The following is an 18,273-nucleotide window of genomic DNA, read 5'->3' as shown; positions in this document are numbered from 1 at the left end:
CCTTCTCTGGCTTACACCCCAGTTCTTGTATGCATAAACTTTTTTTTAAAGATTTATTTATTTTATGCACACAGGAACTGTGGTATAGGCCAGAGATGTAGGGGATGAGAGGATTTATCAGAGACAGAGTGGGGAACAGAACAGGCAGATCTACTGAAATACACTGCTGAGGGGAACAGCGGGCATGACAGGACAGGTCTGCATGCCATGCGGGACCCTCTCCGGTCAGCTGGGATTGAACCAGCTCTGCAGAGGCTGAGGACAGCTTCACAGAGCAGCGCTGAACCGCCTGCACCACCAGGGGAGGCCCTGTTTTAAATACAATTCACTTTTTAAAGATTTATTTTATTTTTATACAAGAACCGGGGTACAGACCAGATGCGCAGGAGCGTGAGAGGATTCACCAGAGACAGAGCGGGGAGCAGAACAGGCAGACTGACTGAAATACACTGCTGAGGGCAGCAGTGGGCGAGACAGGAGAGGGCTGCTCGCCATGTGGGATTCTCACCGGCCGACCGGATCGAACTGGGGTGCAGAGGCTGTGGACAGCTTCACAGTGCGACCCTCGACCACCTGCGCCACCAGGGAGGCCCTAAATACAATTCTTCACATAACTCACTTTATTTGCATTTAGAGTTAGGACATTCTACCTTTTGATTTTTAGACCGTAAGAGGTTATGGAAGAATTTTGTCTTTATTTATCCTGCAGGCCCAGAGGTGATCTTTTTTCCAAAGTCTGAGCCCTGAGCCATCGGGCGACAGGGCACCCATCGCCCCGGCAGGGGCACATTTGCACCTTAAAGCAAGCAGGGGGTAGAGAAGCAGGAGACTTCCAAGAGCTCACCTGGTCATCTGGGGTGCACAAGTCAGGCTCCTGGCCAGAGAAAGTCCATCAGTCACTCCCTGAAGCTTGTAGTCCACCCCCAGGCCTTGTGCCAACATAATTCCAGCTAACAACGAGCAGGTCACAATGGGCTGGGGCAGGCGGGCTGGGGCAGGAGGACAGGCGGGTCTGTTGCAGGCTCCGGGACAACCAGCCTTTCACCGAAAGTGTCCACCACAGCCAGACCCTAAAATATCTGCAAGTCATTAAAACAGCAAACAAGGTTGCTTAAATTTCTGGGAAAGATTTTTTTTTAAATCATGGTTAAAAATCCCCTTACCTGAAGCTGATATAAAAGCAAGGCTTGGGGCCTCCAGGATGGCGCAGGGGTTAAGCACAGCACTACGAAGCCCTCCGCAGCCTCTGCAGCATGAGTTCCATCTGATGGAGGACAAGAATGGAAAGACGGGGAAGGAGGCCTCACAAGCCAAAAACCGGACTCACACAAGGAGGTGGGGGTCAAGGGGAATCACATGACCATTAACCCAGCTGTGGAGGTCGTGACCCTTAAGCGCCAGTGCCTTGTCACTAGGCAGGAGACCCAAGCAGGGTGAGATGCTCTAGGGAGTGGCGCACAGGCCTGCGGGGAAAGATATGGAGATTGGGCCCACCCTGGAATCTCTGGTCCTTCTGTAGTGTTGCCTGTTACCCAACATCAGCCACAAGCAGCCACTCCAGGGAGGAGCGACCCCTCCCAAAGAGGAAAGGACTGAATCGGGGCAGTCTCTGCACAGGCTCGGGGCAGTGCTCCCACCGCCCACCTGTGACTATGCAGGAGCCTCTTTTCACCAACTCTCTCTCCCTCTGCAGGGCAACAGCCTCCTGCCTGCCGTGACCTGTCAAGGCCGCCTGCCTGCAACCATGTGGGCCTCTCTCAGCAAAACCTGTCCCTTTCCTTTTCCCTAATAAACCTGCTCTTCAAATAGAACTAATGTCACTGTCTCATGGAGAAACATGCCTGGGGAACTCACCTTGTGCCGCTGAAACGGGAGCTCTGGGGACACCTTCCCCAGAGTGAACCCCAGGACCCGCACGCACTCAACAACCTACAACATTTTGGCAACCACAAAGGGACTCTACACGTCATCTGGTGCCAACATCCCATCCCCAGCCAGAAAGGTGACCCCCAGGGCGCCGCAGACCTCTCCTGTCTCCCCGCTGCTCACCTCAGCTGTGGATTTCAGTCAGTCCGCCTGTTCTGTCCCCCACTCTGTCTCTGGTGAATCCCCTTACCCCCACCCCCGCACCTCAGCCCTGCAGCCCAGCTCTTGTGTTCATAAGTAAATAAATCTGTAAAAACAAAAAAATAAAATAAAGCATGACTAAAACATCATTTACCTGGAGATGGATCCTATTGCAAACATTAAAAAGCAACTGTTACTGGGCCTCCCTGGTGGCGCAGGGGGTTAAGCATCACACTGTGAAGCAATCCACCGACTGCTGCATGAGTTCGATCCCCAGCTGGCCAGGGAGCTAGCCACATGGTGCAGCAGACCTCACTTGACTCGCCCGCTGCTCCCCTCAGCAGTGTCCTTCAGTCGGTCTGCCCGTTCTGCTCTCCACTCTGTCTCTGGTGAATCCTACTACCACTCTCCGCCCCCCGCCCCGCATCTCTGGCCTGTGCCCCAGCTCTCGTATGCATACGCAAAGAAATCTTAAAAAAAAAGAGCAGCTATCACCCAAATACATTATGAGAAAAATGAAGGCTCTTGGCTCCACATATCATGTTTCTCTTTGCAAATCATGGTGCAATACGGTGTGGCCCAGCCTCTGACATCGCGGAGTCTCTTCCGTGGTTTGCTGGTTAGGGGCTGGGGTCCGGCCAAGGCACAGAGACTGGGGGTGGTGCACGTGCCTGTCATCAACAGTGATGGCTGAGGCCGAGGGGGCGGGGCCGCGCCTGCGCAGAGCCGGAAGCGGAGCACCGGCGCCTCGGGAAGAAGCGCGTGGCCCCAGAGACTACATTTCCCACAAGCCCGTGCGCGGCCTCGGGTGACGCCCGGAGGCGCGTCCCGAGGGTGGCGTTGAGGGCCCTGGGGAAGTGGGCGCGGCCCTGAAGACTCGGGGCGCAGGAACTGCTGCAGGGCCGCGGTGGGAAGGCGGGCCGCGTGGTGTCGCCATAGACTTGGGCTCCTCACACTCCCCCTCCTCTGTCCTCGGCGCTGCCTCCTGGCGAGGGCGAGAAGGGGCGACTCCTCGTGGCCGCGGCGGGGCAGCTCCACGGAGGGCGCCCCGGGGTCCGCGCTCGGCCGTCCCGGTCGCCGGTGAGGGGCGGGCTGGGTCGCTCCCGGGGGGCTGCGCCTCCGCCCCAGTCCACCCGCGCCCGCCGCGCTCGCCCGGAGTCCGCTGGAGGCCGCCAGGCCCGAGTCCCCGGCCCTCGGAATAGCTCTTGAAAGGCCTGAGCGGGCGCGGCCGGCAGCGTCTCCTGAGGATCGCGACGAGGAATTGCGGGCGCCGCTCCCCGGCAGGCGCCTCCGACAAACAGCCCCGTTTCAGGAGTAATCGCCGCGAGGCCGAAAAACAAGCAAGTGCTGCCCAGGCCGGTAACACCACGAAATGCGTCCCTGGGCACACAGCCTGCCTCCCCGTGCGCACGGAGTAAACACCCGCACTTCTTTTCCGACCTTTCTGTCATTCCTGACCGACGTCTCAATGTCTTCACATGTCGGATTCAATATGTATCAGCACCATGACAATGTGCGTGTGTGTGTGTGTGTGTGTGTGTGCGTGTGTAGGCCATGAAAAGGTCCCTAACTGGAGTATTTCAAAGTTCACGAACTAACACTGTTACTACTCAGGTAAACTTAAATCCGTGGGCCGAGTGTCCGGGCTGTGGAGATTTTCCCCAGGGCCAATCAAGGGGAGGCCTGTTAGATAGCGGAGACTACCGTTGACAATGCCTGCACGTGAGGTCACGTAAAGAGTTTATATTTACTTGTGATCATGCAGGGTGTGGGTGTTAGAAGCGTGAACAGCAGGAACCTCTAGAAACAGGGCCGAGTGTCACTTTAGAGTCCCAGAAACGTTATGTACAAAAATGGTTGGCAAAGCACCCAGATCACAGTGTTTGGCAAAATCCTTGAAAATACTGCTATGTGCTCTTCAATCCTCATTACAATGTCTGGACAATATTAAAGGGACAATAAGTCTGTTGCAGCACAAGCTCAATCCCTGGCCAAGGAGGTGACCCAGCACACCTCTCCTGTCTTGCCCGCTGCACCCTTCAGCAGTGTATTTCCGTCGGTCTGCCCGTTCTGTTCCTCACTCTGTCTCTGGTGAATCCTCTCAGCGCCCCCATGCCTCTGGCCTGTACCCCAGTTCTTGTGTGCATAAATAAATAACTCTTAAAAAAGAGATGAGGAGCATTACAACTGCACCATCATGAACAGGGGTGCAGAGTCCTGAATAAACTATGCACACGGAATAGAAAAGGACCTTTAACAACTTTACCACATGAACAACTGGGAGAATGTGCTGGAATTAAAAGGGAGACCCAATACATGAAAAACTCTCAATGCAAGACTCCAGAGTAGCAGAATCGAGGGTGAAAACCGCATGATCATAACCACCCACATAGACAAAGAATGAGACAACAGTTGACACTCTTTCATGACACAGTCACTCGGCCCAATAGAACTGGACACACTAGCCAGGACTGCAATCCCTAATATTAAGCTGTCAACATTATGCAGAGTTATCTAACAGATTGAAAGAATCCCCATCAAAATTCCAGTGACATATTTGAAGGAAGAGAGACCCCACCCCCAAAATTCATGTGGAAAGGAATAAAAAGTGATTGTGTGGGGACGCCTAGGGACGTAGACTCACAAGAGCAAGGGCCGAAGGATTACAATTTCCACTTGCAAAATCCACGGTGGCCACGTCACCCCTTTTGGATATAAAGGGGAAACTGAGCAGTACCTTCTTCCAGATCTAATGTGATGCGTTATGCACACCTCCCAGGAAATGAACCCCAAGCCCTCGTCAGGAGAGCATGGACACCCAGAGATCAGGGTAAAACCATGGCCAGATGAAATATTCAACATTCTTTAATAATAAAGCGATGATCAGCATGCTTTACATGTTATCCAGAAGAAAATATACTATATATATATATAAAATATACTTTCCATTAAACGATTAACTGTTCTTCCCAACATTTAGTTAATCTTATTAAATTATATTCCCAAGATTTCATTTTGTTTTATGCTTGTCAGGCAGAATTTTATGTTCATTTTTATTATATTCCTATGCATAATGTGAAAGTTCCTGCCAGAACGCAGAGGTAATTCATATGAGGGAAAGAGATTTTTTGGTGGGGGGGGGCAAGGAGTCAGACATTCTTAATTATTTAAAAAAAACACAAGAATCTCTTAGTGTCACCCTGTATACCCTGTGAACGTTAATAACAAGGATTATGTCGCTATCCATTACTCCAAGAACAGAGACTGAAATTCAGCCTGGCCCACACACCCTAGATCATCTGTTGCCATCCTCCTTCCATTAAATAAATAGAAAAATATACCCAGCTCATGGGTTGGAGGAATCAACGCTGTCAAAATGGCCATCCAACCCAAAGCAATTTAGACATTCAACGCAATCTCAATAAATATCCCAATGGCCATTCTTCAAAGAAACAGAATAAAGATTACTGAAGTTTATAAGAAAACACAAAAGACCCCAAAGAGCCAAAGCTTTCCTGATATCAAAGGGGGGAAATGAAGGTATCTTACTCCTGATTTCCAATTATACTGTAAAGCCAGAGTAGTTAAAGCAGCATGGTAATGGAACAAAAACAGACACACAGATTAATGGAACAGAATTGAGAGCCCAGAAATAAAGTCACATGTTTTGGGACAATTCATATATAAGACAGGCGCAAAGTCCATACACTGGAACAAGGAAAGCCTCTTCAATAAAGGGTGCTGGAAAATTGACTGCCACGTGTAAAATAATGAAACTAGACCATGATCTCACATCACACATGAAAATCAACTCAAAATGGATAAAAGACTCAGATATAAGACCCGAAAACATCAAATATATAGAGAAAAACCTATGCAAAATGCTCCCTAACATAAATCTCAGAAACATGTAAAGGAGAAAGTAAACAACGGATACTATATCAAACTAAAAATTTTCTGTATGGCAAAAAAGATAGTGACCCAAACAAAGAGACACGGTCTGAATGGGAGAAAATACTTGCACACCCTATACCTGATAAGGAATTAATATCAAAGACCTACAAAGGACTTATGCAACTCAACAAAAACAACCAAATCAAAAATGGGAAAATTAGCTAAAGAGTCACTTCTCCAAAGAAGACAAACAGATGGCCAATAGGCACATGAAAAAATTCCATCATTTATCATCAGGGAAATGCAAACCAAACCATAATGAGACATGACCTCACCTCACAACTGTGAGAATGGCCCACAGTTAAAACACACACACACACACACACACACACACACAAGTGCTGGCGAGGATGTGGAGAAAAGGACCCTGTTACACTGTTGGTGGGAGTGTGAACTAGACTAGTCCGGACACTATGGAAAGAAGCATGCACGTTCCTGAAAAGACTGAAAATGGATCTTCCACATGACCTGGCAATTCCGCTCCTAGGGATCTACCCAAAGAGCACAAATGAGGGGCCTTCCTGGTGGTGCAAGGGGTATATAGTCTCAGCATTATGAAGCTCTCTGCAGCCACTGTGTCCTGAATGCAATCCCTGGCCAAGGAGCTGAGCCACATGGTGCAGCAGACCCTCCTGCCTTCCCCGCTGCTCCCCTCAGCAGTGGATTTCAGTCAGTGGACCTGTTCTGCCGCCCACTCTGTCTCTGGTGGATCCTCTCACCATCTACCCACCACCCACCAAGCCCTGTACGTACACACACACACACACACACACACACACCCCTCTGCCCTGCATCCCAGTTCTTCTGTGCATATATAAATATTTAAAAGACATCTTGATTCATGAAAATGTTCCCTGGCTCTTGATTTACAGGAAGAAATGATTGGAAACCATCTCAATGAAAACCCCAGGAAACAATCCACTCTACCTCTCAGATTTATCAAATGTGACCATGTTCAGTAAAGAAAGTGGAATACAAAATTCTCGAGATAGTGTTATTCCAGCATGGATAGAAAACAGGAATGAACTCACCTAGTGTGCATGTGGACAAGAATGGACTTGGCGTCCAGTGGAACACGATACAGCAGTGACAGCAGGAGGCTCTAGCTGCAGCCAATCCTGGAGATCATCTTGCCCACATCTTGTTGAGTCTCCATAGAAAATGAATCGAAGAGGACTGATTAATATTTCACATACCAGACAAAATGAAAATCATGTTTTCATGCTACATTTCCAAATACACCATTATGTGAGACCGTGTCGTGAAGAGCATGGGGAATCGTTATTTTTTTTAAAGATTTATTTATTTATTTACACAAGCACTGGGTACAATCAGAAGCGCGGGAGGGTGAAAGAATTCACCAGCACCAGGGCGGGGAGCAGAACAGGCAGACTGACGAAATACAATGCTGATGGGTCAGCAGGCGACAGGTCTGTCGTGCCATGTGGGACCCTCACTGGGGGCCGGGGATCGAACTAGCGCTGGAGAGGCTGAGTGGGCAGCTTTGCAGCCCAGGGCTCAACCGCTGCTCCACCAGGGGAGGCCCAGGAATCGTTATTGTAAAGGTCACCTATTGGTGGGAACTCAGAGAGAAAGATGATGACATGTGATGGTATGTTTCTTCCCCAGTTCATGGGAGTTCATGTTGTGATTCTGTGATTCTCTTCATGGATACGAACTGCGCTTACACACAGGTGTTCTAGGTCACAATTCAAAATAATGGAAATCACCCAGAAGAGAGTCAGCTAACTCAGAAAAGTGTTTCTCTGTGGATGAAAGATCATCATTGGTCATAGTTCATTTTATTTTCATCTACGGTTGAAATTTCCTAGAATGTACACAGCTCTCTCTGAGGATCAGAACCAGTTGACTCTAGCTCGTGAAAAATCACTGCTGCACTTATATCCGCGATGCTTGGCAGGGGTAAAGGAACCAGTCAAATTATTTTCAAAGTGAATCATTCTATTGTGGTCCTAGAAAAACTACTTTAAGGGTGATACTATGGCCTTCCTGCCAGTCAGGCAGGCTTGGGCAGAGCAGACTCACCTGGAGTGAATGTCAAGGTCACCTCACTGATATTACTGAGGGAGTCTGGGTTTCTGGCCCGAACCTAGGCTCCTGATCATTCATAAATCCAAACAAACACATTTTGCCCTTTTTTTATTTTTAAATTTAGAAATATATTCTGCTTAACTCAAAGCTTTATCTTGCTTTCATTAAAAAAGAGACAACAGGACACTCATTGACAGTCCAGATCCTTCGAGCTTTCCAAACAAGAGTTCTGAAACTTGTACATACCTATGGAAGGAAAAAGGCCAAATGGAGCCATGACATTTCAGCAAACAATATTTGAAATAACTGAAGACCTCTAACATCTCTATAGTGTCATTAATGATCACTGGCTTCAGTCACGGGAGCATTGCAGGGCCTCACGTCACCTCCAGCAGGTGCTCAGTAAATGCAATTCCTTTCTCCTTCCCCGAGGACCCCAACTTCTCCTCAAAGGGGATTGCGAGGTGCCGGAGTCCAGCTCCGACCGGGGCAGGGTCCCCGAAGGACAAGACGGAGTCAGCGAAATGGAGGGATGAGGGGAAGAGGGAATGAGAAGACACAGACACTCAGTTGAGGTGCAAGTATCATCCTGATGAGGGTCTCAGCGGGTCTTTATTTCTACATGACGAGCAAGCCCTGGGAGGACATAAGCATATGCATTAAGCAGGAAGGTAACAATCATCAGGTCTTTCTCAAGAACAGCCAGGGGTCTATTTGACCTCCTGCAGAGGTCATGACATTTATCATTCTTTGTTGTGAAGAAGGCACAATTGCTAAACAAAGTGTCCTTAGAATAGTCATTTATCTTAAACAACCAAGCAATCATCTTATTAATATCAAAGCTAGCAAAACAAAAACTTATGTGACTGACAACTAACATCTCTATATTTACCACTGTGAACGATGAACTAAGGGGGCTGGGGGAATCAAAGGACAGGAAGATATCCGGGGGGAGGAAAACAAAGGGATTATTTCTAACTAACCTATAAACTTAAGACTAACATGTAACCATAAGATCAAAACAAAAACAGAAGGCTTTCATATAGAAATCATCATCTAATAATATATTGTTTTAATAAACTATTGATTCAAGATTAAGGAACCAAGGGCCTGGAGGACGTCAATGCCGGGCAAGCGGCACTGACTTTTCCCTAAACCCAAGCTCTCAATTAAGGGAGGAATTCTCCTAATCTATTAAAGAGTTTTTCCACCTATTACTCCCATACTTATCTCCTCAGCCTAGTTTCCATATCTAAGATCAACGGAAAACTCCTTTCTCTATAAGATTGCTGACTGTTGCTTCAAAGAACTACAAATATTTTATGGGAGGCAGGGCCGGAGATTTTGGGTCCCAGAATAGCTAATAGGTCACATATCAGTTGTTGTAACATTGATTATTTCCAAATGCACTCTGTGCTACCATGGTTATCAGCTCAGTCAGTCACAACATTGTTGTTGGCTTATTCTTGAACGCATACTTTAACAATTGCCATGACAATGGTCACATCCAGGGGAATCAGCCATAAACAAACGGGTAGGATCCGGCAGGAGCCAGCTATGGAGCCTCCTGACTTTTCAGGAATTTCCCCCAGACCCGGCCCTTGTCAGACGGCATGAGCAGCATGGCCGGCGTCAGCCAGGAAGGAGGTAACACAAGTTTAACACACTACAACGGTTAAGAGGCAAAGTGGATTATCCACAAACTGCCCAGTTCCCAGGTGAATGAGTCACTGTGGCTGATGCAGCCCCTGAGGTAGGAATCTTCTCGGCACCCGGTGTCATAGAGAAAGATCTCCAGAGCTCAGGAAAGGGCGCTTCCCGTGTCTCCGATGACCCCCCATGAAGAACTTTGCACACCCCGTTGGTGACGGGGCCGGCTGCACCCTGTGCTTCTCGGGCGGGCCCTTCGGTGACGCAGAGAGGGCCCTGCTCGCACTGCACCGAGTCGGCTGGAAATAACCCATGTTAGAAAACCAGAGACGAGCAGCCAGGGTGCGGCGGCCGCGTGGCTCCTGGCCACTCGCGGCTCAGGAGAGCCTGGATTCTACTCCAGGGAGAGTCTCAAGGCGCCTCCTGAGGCAGCTTCCAGGTGTGAAAGCCCCTTCCAGGCTCTGAACGGCCACCTCGGCCGCGCGGCAGCACGTGGGCTCAGACGTGGGCCCGGCAGGGGCAGCGCCCCAGACCCCGCGAGGAACGCGGAGCCCCGGCCCACGCTGCCCGCTGGGCACAGCCCGCACCCGGGACACTGGACGCGGCTCGGCCTCCGCCTGCTGGACCCGGGGCGGGCGGGGGACGGGCCCCGGGAAAGCGGAAAAGCCGTTCCCCGAACTGCACTGCAGCCCGCGGGGTGGAAACGCGCAGCCCGCGGGGGCGGGAGGCCCAGGACCCGCCGGGGCGCCCTCGCGGGCCGCAGTCGGGAGCAAACGTCGGGGCCAGCGCAGGAGGGACCCGGACCCCTGCGTCCTGCAGGCCCCAAAAGGCTCCCCAAAGCCCCAGTTCTCCACATCCAGCCCTCGCCGGGGCCGCCCCGAGCCCTCGCGCTTCCCTCCCCGGCCTCACCTGTCCGCTCCCCGCCGCCGGCTGCCCAGGTCAAGCGCAGCGGCGCCCCCACGGGGATCCTGGAGGACCAGGCTCACCCCAGCCGGAACCTCACCCCGAGTTGGGGGCCGGCGGGGCCAGCAGGGCCTGGGTGGCGGCGCAGGTGCGGCAGGTGCGCGGGGCGAGGCGCGCAGGGGCTCCCGGAGGCCACGCCCACCCGGCCGCAGGCGGGGGCGGGACGGTTCGCGAATAAACAGTGGGGTGCGAACAGTGGCCTCCTCCTCGCCCGAAGCACTGTGCCCCGCGCTATCTGCCAGTAACACGGCAGGCCAGGCTGCTGGCATTTCTGGAAAGGATTTTCCTTAACATTCTTGAAAATCCCCTCACCCGAAGCGGACATGAAAGCACGACGAGGGGCCTCCCTGGGGGCGCAGGGGTGAAGCACCGCGCTGTGAAGCCACCCGCAGCCCCCGCAGCACGAGTTCGAGCCCCAGCCAGGAAGGGGACCCACAGGGCCCGGCAGACCCCTCCTGTCTCCCTGCTGCTCCCTCAGCAGCGGATGTCCATGAGCAAAATATGCGCCTGCACCAAAGTCTCACACCTAGAATAAAAATGTACTGAAAATGGCTCATGAACCTAAAAGTAAAGCAAACTGTAAATATTTTAGAAGAAAACAGTCAGGATCTACAGTTAGAGAACTTAAACTTGACACCAAAAGCACAATCCATGAAAGTAATCATTAACATTGAATTTCACAAAATTTGAACTAGCTCTAGCAGTCAGGCAAGAATTCTACCACTTCCCACCGTCCTGGTCTATTGGGTCCTCGGGAGACTGGGTGACACCCACCCATACCGGACCCTTCACACCGTCCCCCCACCCCGCCGCCCCGCACCCTCCACCCCCATTCCCGGTACCTTATTTCCAGCGGGGTTGCTCTGGTTCTTCCTCTTCGCTCCTTGCTCTACCGCAGCCTTTATGTTCTCAGCCCCCCAGGTCAGGTGTGCCGCGTAAGCCTGCCCGCCTTCCCCCAGGTGCCCCCGCCTTCCCCCAGGTGTCCCCGCCTTCCCCCAGGTGCCCCCTGCCCCCACGTGCCCACCCCTGCCCCCACGTGCCCACCCCTGCCCCCACGTGCCCACACCTGCCCCCACGTGCCCACCCATTCCCCCACGTGCCCACACCTGCCCCCACGTGCCCACCCCTTCCCTCACGTGCCCACCCCCAGGCGGCCGACGCAAAGCCCACACTCCCAAAGGCCCCCAGTTTTCCCAGCTGCAGGTTGCCACAAAGGTGTTCGGTGCAAACCCCAAAAGGAAGCAACCTTCCCTGACCCTCCTCCACCCGCCATTTGCTGTCTCCGGACAGTCCCCCCGGTTTTCTCTTGGCCTCGGCACCCCACGAACCGCACAACTGAGCGCGCTCCGAGCACGACCTCACCACAGACACCGCGGAGACCCGCTCCTTCCAGACAGGCGCCCCGAGAGTGGACGAGGAGCCCGTGCGCAGGCCCCCATGGTCGCTCCCCACGGCCCCCACAGCCCCGCTCCCCGCGGGGGCAGCCCCGCTCCGTCTGGGCGGCCTCCGGTCCTGTGCGGGGGCGTCGGGCTCAGCGCCAGCCACACCCCACCCCCACCGCCAGCCACACCCCACCACCCCACCCCCACCTCAGCTGCGTGCACGCTGAGGTCTGAGACGCTCAGCTCTTGGGGGGACCGCCCGGCCCGGGGTACTCACTGCCGTCCTCGCCGCTCCAGGTCTCCTCACCGCCGCTGCCGGCGGCCCCTGCGCTCAGGCAGTTCCTTTGCACGCTCCACCCCCAGGACCTCTGGACGGCGCCCCACACCCCGCTCCTCCCAGGGGGAACCACTGCCCAGTCGGGGCGCACCATGCTGTCCCATGAGGGGCGTGGGGGTTCGGGGGCCTCTCCCGGCTGCGGTCTCAGCACAAGGCACACCCCACGACCGCCTGAGGTCTGAGACCCTCAGCTCTCTTGGGGGGACCCGCCCAGCCCCAGGGGTACTCAGGCCGTCCCCGCCGCACCCGGCGGCCCCTGCGCTCAGGTCAGCCTTTTGCCCGTGGGCACGGCCGGGCCAGGAGACCAGCGACCCGCGGGCCGCTCCGGGCCCCTCCCCGCCGAGGGCTCCCCCACGGGCCTCGTCCCCACCCGCCCCCTGAGGCTCCCCCGCCCTCACCCTCATCGAAGCCGATGGGCTCGCCCTCAGGTGCTCAGGTGAGGAGGCTCCGCTGCTCCGGGAGCGTCCACAGCTGCGTCCCCCGGTTCCCGGCTCCCGCCTTCAGCGCCCGCTTTCGGTGCGTCTGGGCGGCTTTTTGAGACTCGCGCCTGCTGCGGAGAACGGCTCCCCGGCCGCTTAGGGCACCCGACTCTCCTCTCCGGGGGCACAGAGGATCCCCTCGCTCCCCCTGCCCCGGGCGCCACGGAAAAGGCGCCCCCCGCCCCGTCCCCAGCCTCTGGCGTGGCCGTGAGCCCCCGCCGGCCCGTGGGGGTGCGCCAGGCAGAGGGTGGGGCGTCGAGCTCCTGCTCCCCGGCTGCGTCTGCGGCTCCGGGTCCCGTCGAGTCTCCGCTGGCAGCTCCACCTCACCCCCCCCCCCTCAGGTCTCCTCCGGCAGCTCCCGGGCCGCGTCCCCACCCACGGGCAAAGCTTGGGGGACACTCACCCCAGACCTGCTCTGAGCGGGGCTAAGCCCGTCGGTGGCCCCCGCCGTGCGCACCGTCCCCCCGCGGCGCCGGGTCCGGGGCGGCAGAGAGGAGCCGCGCCCCCCACCCCCGCCCCACTCCCGCCCCAGGACTTCGGGGGCCGCGTTCCCGTTGGCGCCGGATCCTGCCGCCCCGGCCGGCTCCGGAGGGCTCGGGGCACACCGGCAGAGGTCCGGGGGCTCCCGGGGCTGGCGCGGGCCTCTCGCGTTCTCCCCAAAATCGAGCTGGGCGCCCGGGGCAGGGCGGGCAGAGGCCCGGGAGAGGTTCTGGCGCCCAAGAACCCAGACTCTCGCGCCCTGGGGAGGGCGCAGCGCGGGCGGGCGGGGGGCTGAGGGGCCGGGAATGCGGGGCTGAGGTGGGGGGGCTGAAGGGCGGGCAGGACCCCCAGCGCCCGGGGGATCTGGACTCTCGGGGTTCTTTCCGGCGTTCCCGCGGGGTCGGGGCCGGAGCCCGCCCGGCTGCCGAGACACCGCCTTATATGCTCTGCCCCGGCGCCAGGTGCGCGCCCTTGCCCGCCCCGCGCCTCCCGCCGCCAGGCCCAGGTGATGCCGCAGGGGTCCCGGCGCCCGAGCTGGAGCGGCTGCCTCTCCCACACAGACACACACCCCCACACCGCCCCCCCCCCCCCCCCCGCTCTGGCCCTGAGCCCCCACGGTGCGCGCCCCGGATCTGCTCCGGGCTTCGCTCCACCAAGGATCACAGAGTCTTGTGTGTTTCAGGAGAGACCTTGGAAAAGTCACTGACGCTCCGGGTGGCTGCAAACGCGGGAGACTTTCCCATCAGCTCAGGGGCTCCCCATGTCACTCTCGGAACCCCTCGCAGCATAGTGAACCTCACGCGCAGCGCTCCGCGTGTTCTCATCACAGGCCTCCATTTTGCATTAAACCAAAATATTCCAGGGACCCAGCACATCGCCCCCCAAAATAAATCATCTCGTTTCCCATGTGGAATCCAATCCACCGGCCCATTTCAACCCCCAACACCTGCTCCACTGGGGAGAGCATCTTCTTCCATCTCATGGGCTTCTCTCTTTGGCAGCTGCTCCTGACCCGGCTCCGCCTTTTCACAACCATGATGGGTTTAGTGTGTGCCCCTGATGTAGGACAAGAATAGAAAGACTGGAAAGGAGGAGCCCCAAGACTAAAACCTGACTCCCACAGGAGGTGGGGAGTGAGGGCAGTAACATGACCATTAACCCAGCTGGAGAGGTCGGGCCCTTAGGCACCAGGCCTTAGCACAAGGCAGGAGGCCCAAGCGGGATCAGATGCTCTAGGGAGTGACGCACAGGCCTGAGGAGAAAGATACGGAGATTGGGCCTCCCTGGAATCTCTGGTCCCTTCCTGGTTTTGCCTGTTACCCAACATCAGCCACAAGCAGCCACTCCACGGAGGAGTGAGCCCCAAGGAGGAAAGGTCTGTATCAGGGCAGTCTCTGCACAGGCTCGGGGCAGCGCTCCCAACGCCTACCTGTGCCTATGCAGGAGCCTCTTCACCAACTCTCTCCCTCTGCAGGGCAGCAGCCTCCTGCCTGCCTGTGACCTGTACCAGGCTGGGACTTCTCCTCACTGAGGTCCCTCAGCGGAGGCCGCTCTCCTCAAGGCCGCCCGCCTGTAACCTGCAGGCCTCTCTCAGCAAGCCTGTCCCTGTCCCTTTCCCTAATAAACCTGCTCTTTAAATATGACTAACGGCTCTGTCTCCTGGAGAAACGCGCCTGGAACTTGCCACGTGCCACTGAAACGGGAGCTCTGGTGACACCTTCCCCAGAGTGACCCCAAGGACCCCACACTCCAAAAACCCCATCCTATGGCACCCAATGTTTGGTTTTTCACAGCATTGGTGAGATTTCTCCAGTTGTCTATCTTCATGCTATTGCAGCCTCCTTTTCTGGGAGGAGTTGTTCAGCGACTGTTTGGCGTCCTACATGGACTGAGGGGCCCAGGCCAAGGCTACTCTTTGATCTTAAGTGGCCAAACCTCAGATAAAATTGTAAGCAGATCCCAGAGCAAGTACAGTGGGCAGAGGAGCCCAGCCAGGCCCCACCCCAGAACCCCAGCCTCGAGACCCAGGAAAGTGGGCACCCCTGGGACACAGCCCCTTGGCCTCTGCGTGCCAGTTAACAGCCCTGCAGGCCTTCACGGTTGAGGAAACTGGGGCTCAGGATGCTGCTGAGCTGCTTGAAGACCCCTCTGAGCTGTGGAGGGGGACTGAGACCCAGGCAGAGTAGAAGCCTGGCCCCCATGGCCTGCCCTGCACGGGAGGAGACTCCAGGCCGAGCCTGCAGTGTGGGTTGGAACCCAGATTGTGTGAAGCCAGAGTTGGTGATTTTTATGGTGCACCAACTGTGACAGCGAGAGCAGGCGCTGGCAACCTCAGCCCCTCACATCAGATCTGCCCACTCCCTGTTTCTGTGCAGCTGTGAACTTTGTAAGAAAGGCTTTTACACTTTTTTAAAAAGATTTATTTATTTATACAAGACCTGGGGTACAGACCAGATGTACAGGAGGGTGAGAGGATTCACCAGAGACAGAGCGGGCATCAGAACAGGCAGACTGACTGAAATACACTGCTGAGGGGAGCAGCGGGCGAGGCAGGAGAGGTCTGCCACACCATGTGGGAATCTCCCTGGCTGGCCAGGAATTGAACCGATGTTGCAGAGGCCACGAACAGCTTCACAGCGCGGCTCTCAACCTGCTACACCACCGGGGAGGCCTGCTTTTACACTTTTTAATGGTTGGGGGAAATCAAAAGAATTTGTGGCAAGTGAAAATGATACGAAATTTACCCTTTGGTAAGTAACGGCTTATAGAAATGCTGCCACACCTGGGCGTTTGTCTATCACCTGTGCATTTGCATATCACATATGCCTGCTTTCCTGCTGCACCTGCAGACATGAGCAGTTACAGCAGAGATGGTCTGGCCTGGGAAGCCTGACATGTTCACTCTCTGGCTCTTTCCAAAAGGTGTGCCCACCCCTTCTAGAGGCGATCTGCCCAATAGAAATTGGATGCCAGCCTTGCAGTAACTCCGATTTTCCCAGGAGTCCCATTAAAAGGGCCTCTCACGTGGCCAGGGGCTGCTGGACTGATGCACGGTCGTAGAGGGAACTTGGTCCTTCCATGTCATTGGCCCGATGGTCCCTCCAAGCTTTTGCTCACACAGATAATCCTGCGATGAATGTCTGTGCCCGAAGCCTGGCCCTTCTTTTGGAAACTAGGTTCCCAGCAGGGGACTCCTGGGGCCTGAACCCTTGTTGACCTGTTTTAGCTGCTCTCCTGCCTCAAGGGGAATTTGGAGGAAGAAAACCATCACCTCCTGAGGCAGATCCAGCTGTTGAGCCAGCAGAACCAGATGCTTCTGGAACAGAACATGGAGAGCAAGGAGCAGTACCATGAGGAGCAGAAGCAGTACATGTAAGGGCGCCTGTTCCTCCACCATGGTGGGGGATTCTGTCCACAAAGGGGTTCCGGCTTCCCCTGCCGCCTACCACGACCTGTGGCGTTCTGGGCGGAGAACAGCGTGGACCATCGGTGTCCTGAGGGCCGTGTCCTTGTTCCAGCACCTGCTTCTCTGGCTGCCCTGGGCGAGGCTGTAGGTTTCTGCAGGCAGTGATGGTTGCCATGTGTTTGCTTTACAAAGGCACGCCCACTGCCCAGAGCTGCTTAATCTGCTTTTGGATTTACATCCACTCCTAAAGGTGGGCAAGTGCTGTCGGCGCACCTCAGGGGAAGAACTGAAACTGAAGACCGAGCAGGGGTGCCCTGTCTCATGTTCCTGCGACTGCCGCGCTTGTCCTCCCTTGGACGGTGTCTGATGTGCCGGCTCTGGCCTAGGCCCCTTAGGGTGCACAGAAGCTGAAATACACTGCAGAGGGGAGCAGCGGGCGAGGCAGGAGAGGTCTGCCGCGCCATGTGGGAATGCTGGGGCAGTAGCTGGGGCCCTGTTGGAGACAGTCTCAGTAGCTGGGGTCCTGTTGGAGACAGGAGGGTGAGCAGAGCTACGTCCACGCGAGACAGATGCTGAGGAGCAGCACAGAGGTGGGGGAGGCAGGAGGGGTGCGACACAGGACGGGAGAAGGCCAGCCCGGGCAGGGGCATGCAGGTGCAGGGCAGCCGTGTCTACGTGCAGGGCACGGGCAGGGCTGTCAGGAGCAATGGCCCGAGAAGGAGGCGGTGCTCGGCGGTGCGGGCTTCCGTGCCTGGCTAGCAAGTCTGGATTCCCTGGGAAGTGTTTGATGGGTGGTGACCTAGCAGGGCCTAGAAAACAGCCAGAAATAGAGGTCAAGAGCCCTGGTGCTAGCAGCCTCAAGGTTCCCAGGTGGAGTAATCCAAGATGCTTTGTGCATCCGGGGTGTTTTCACTCCTCCCTGTGGTGGGGGGCGGGGGCTGCCCTTCCCCGTGATAGGGATGGTGGCCAGTGTGGGGGCCAGCAGAGGCAAGCTCCACAGGGGTGTGGTGGCAGCAAGCCCCCACATGCCATCCCATCCCCCTGTAGGCATGCACCTTCATTCACTTCATTCACACTGCAGCCTCCTCTGTTCATCTTGAGGCGCCCATCACCTGCTAAAGGATGGGGTCCGTTGAAAACCACTGCCCTTTGGGGTACAAATGAGCATTGCCTGAAGTTGACCCTTTATAACACAGCTAATGAAAGTTCGCAGCAGTTGCTGACTTGAGGGGCCCGAGCCCAGGACCCAGGGGATGAACTGATGATGGGCTTGTGTTAGAAGGTGTCTGCAGAGACCCTGGAGCTGCCCCCAAGGGGAGCTGCCCCTGGGGGGGAGGGGTGGTGAGGGGCTGCTGCATCTGTGAGGCTAAACCCATCCATGTCGGTGCTCAAAGCACAAGGCCAAGCCACAGGCTGAGGACAGCGTAACGACTAGACCTAGAACCCAGGGCTCGGTGGATGGCCAGCGGCCAGTGTGTGGTGAAGCCTTCAGTTTGCTTGAGG

Source organism: Talpa europaea (genome assembly GCF_964194135.1).
Source record: "Talpa europaea genome assembly, chromosome: 8".
NCBI lineage: Eukaryota > Metazoa > Chordata > Mammalia > Eulipotyphla > Talpidae > Talpa > Talpa europaea.
This window is presented reverse-complemented; position numbering follows the sequence as displayed.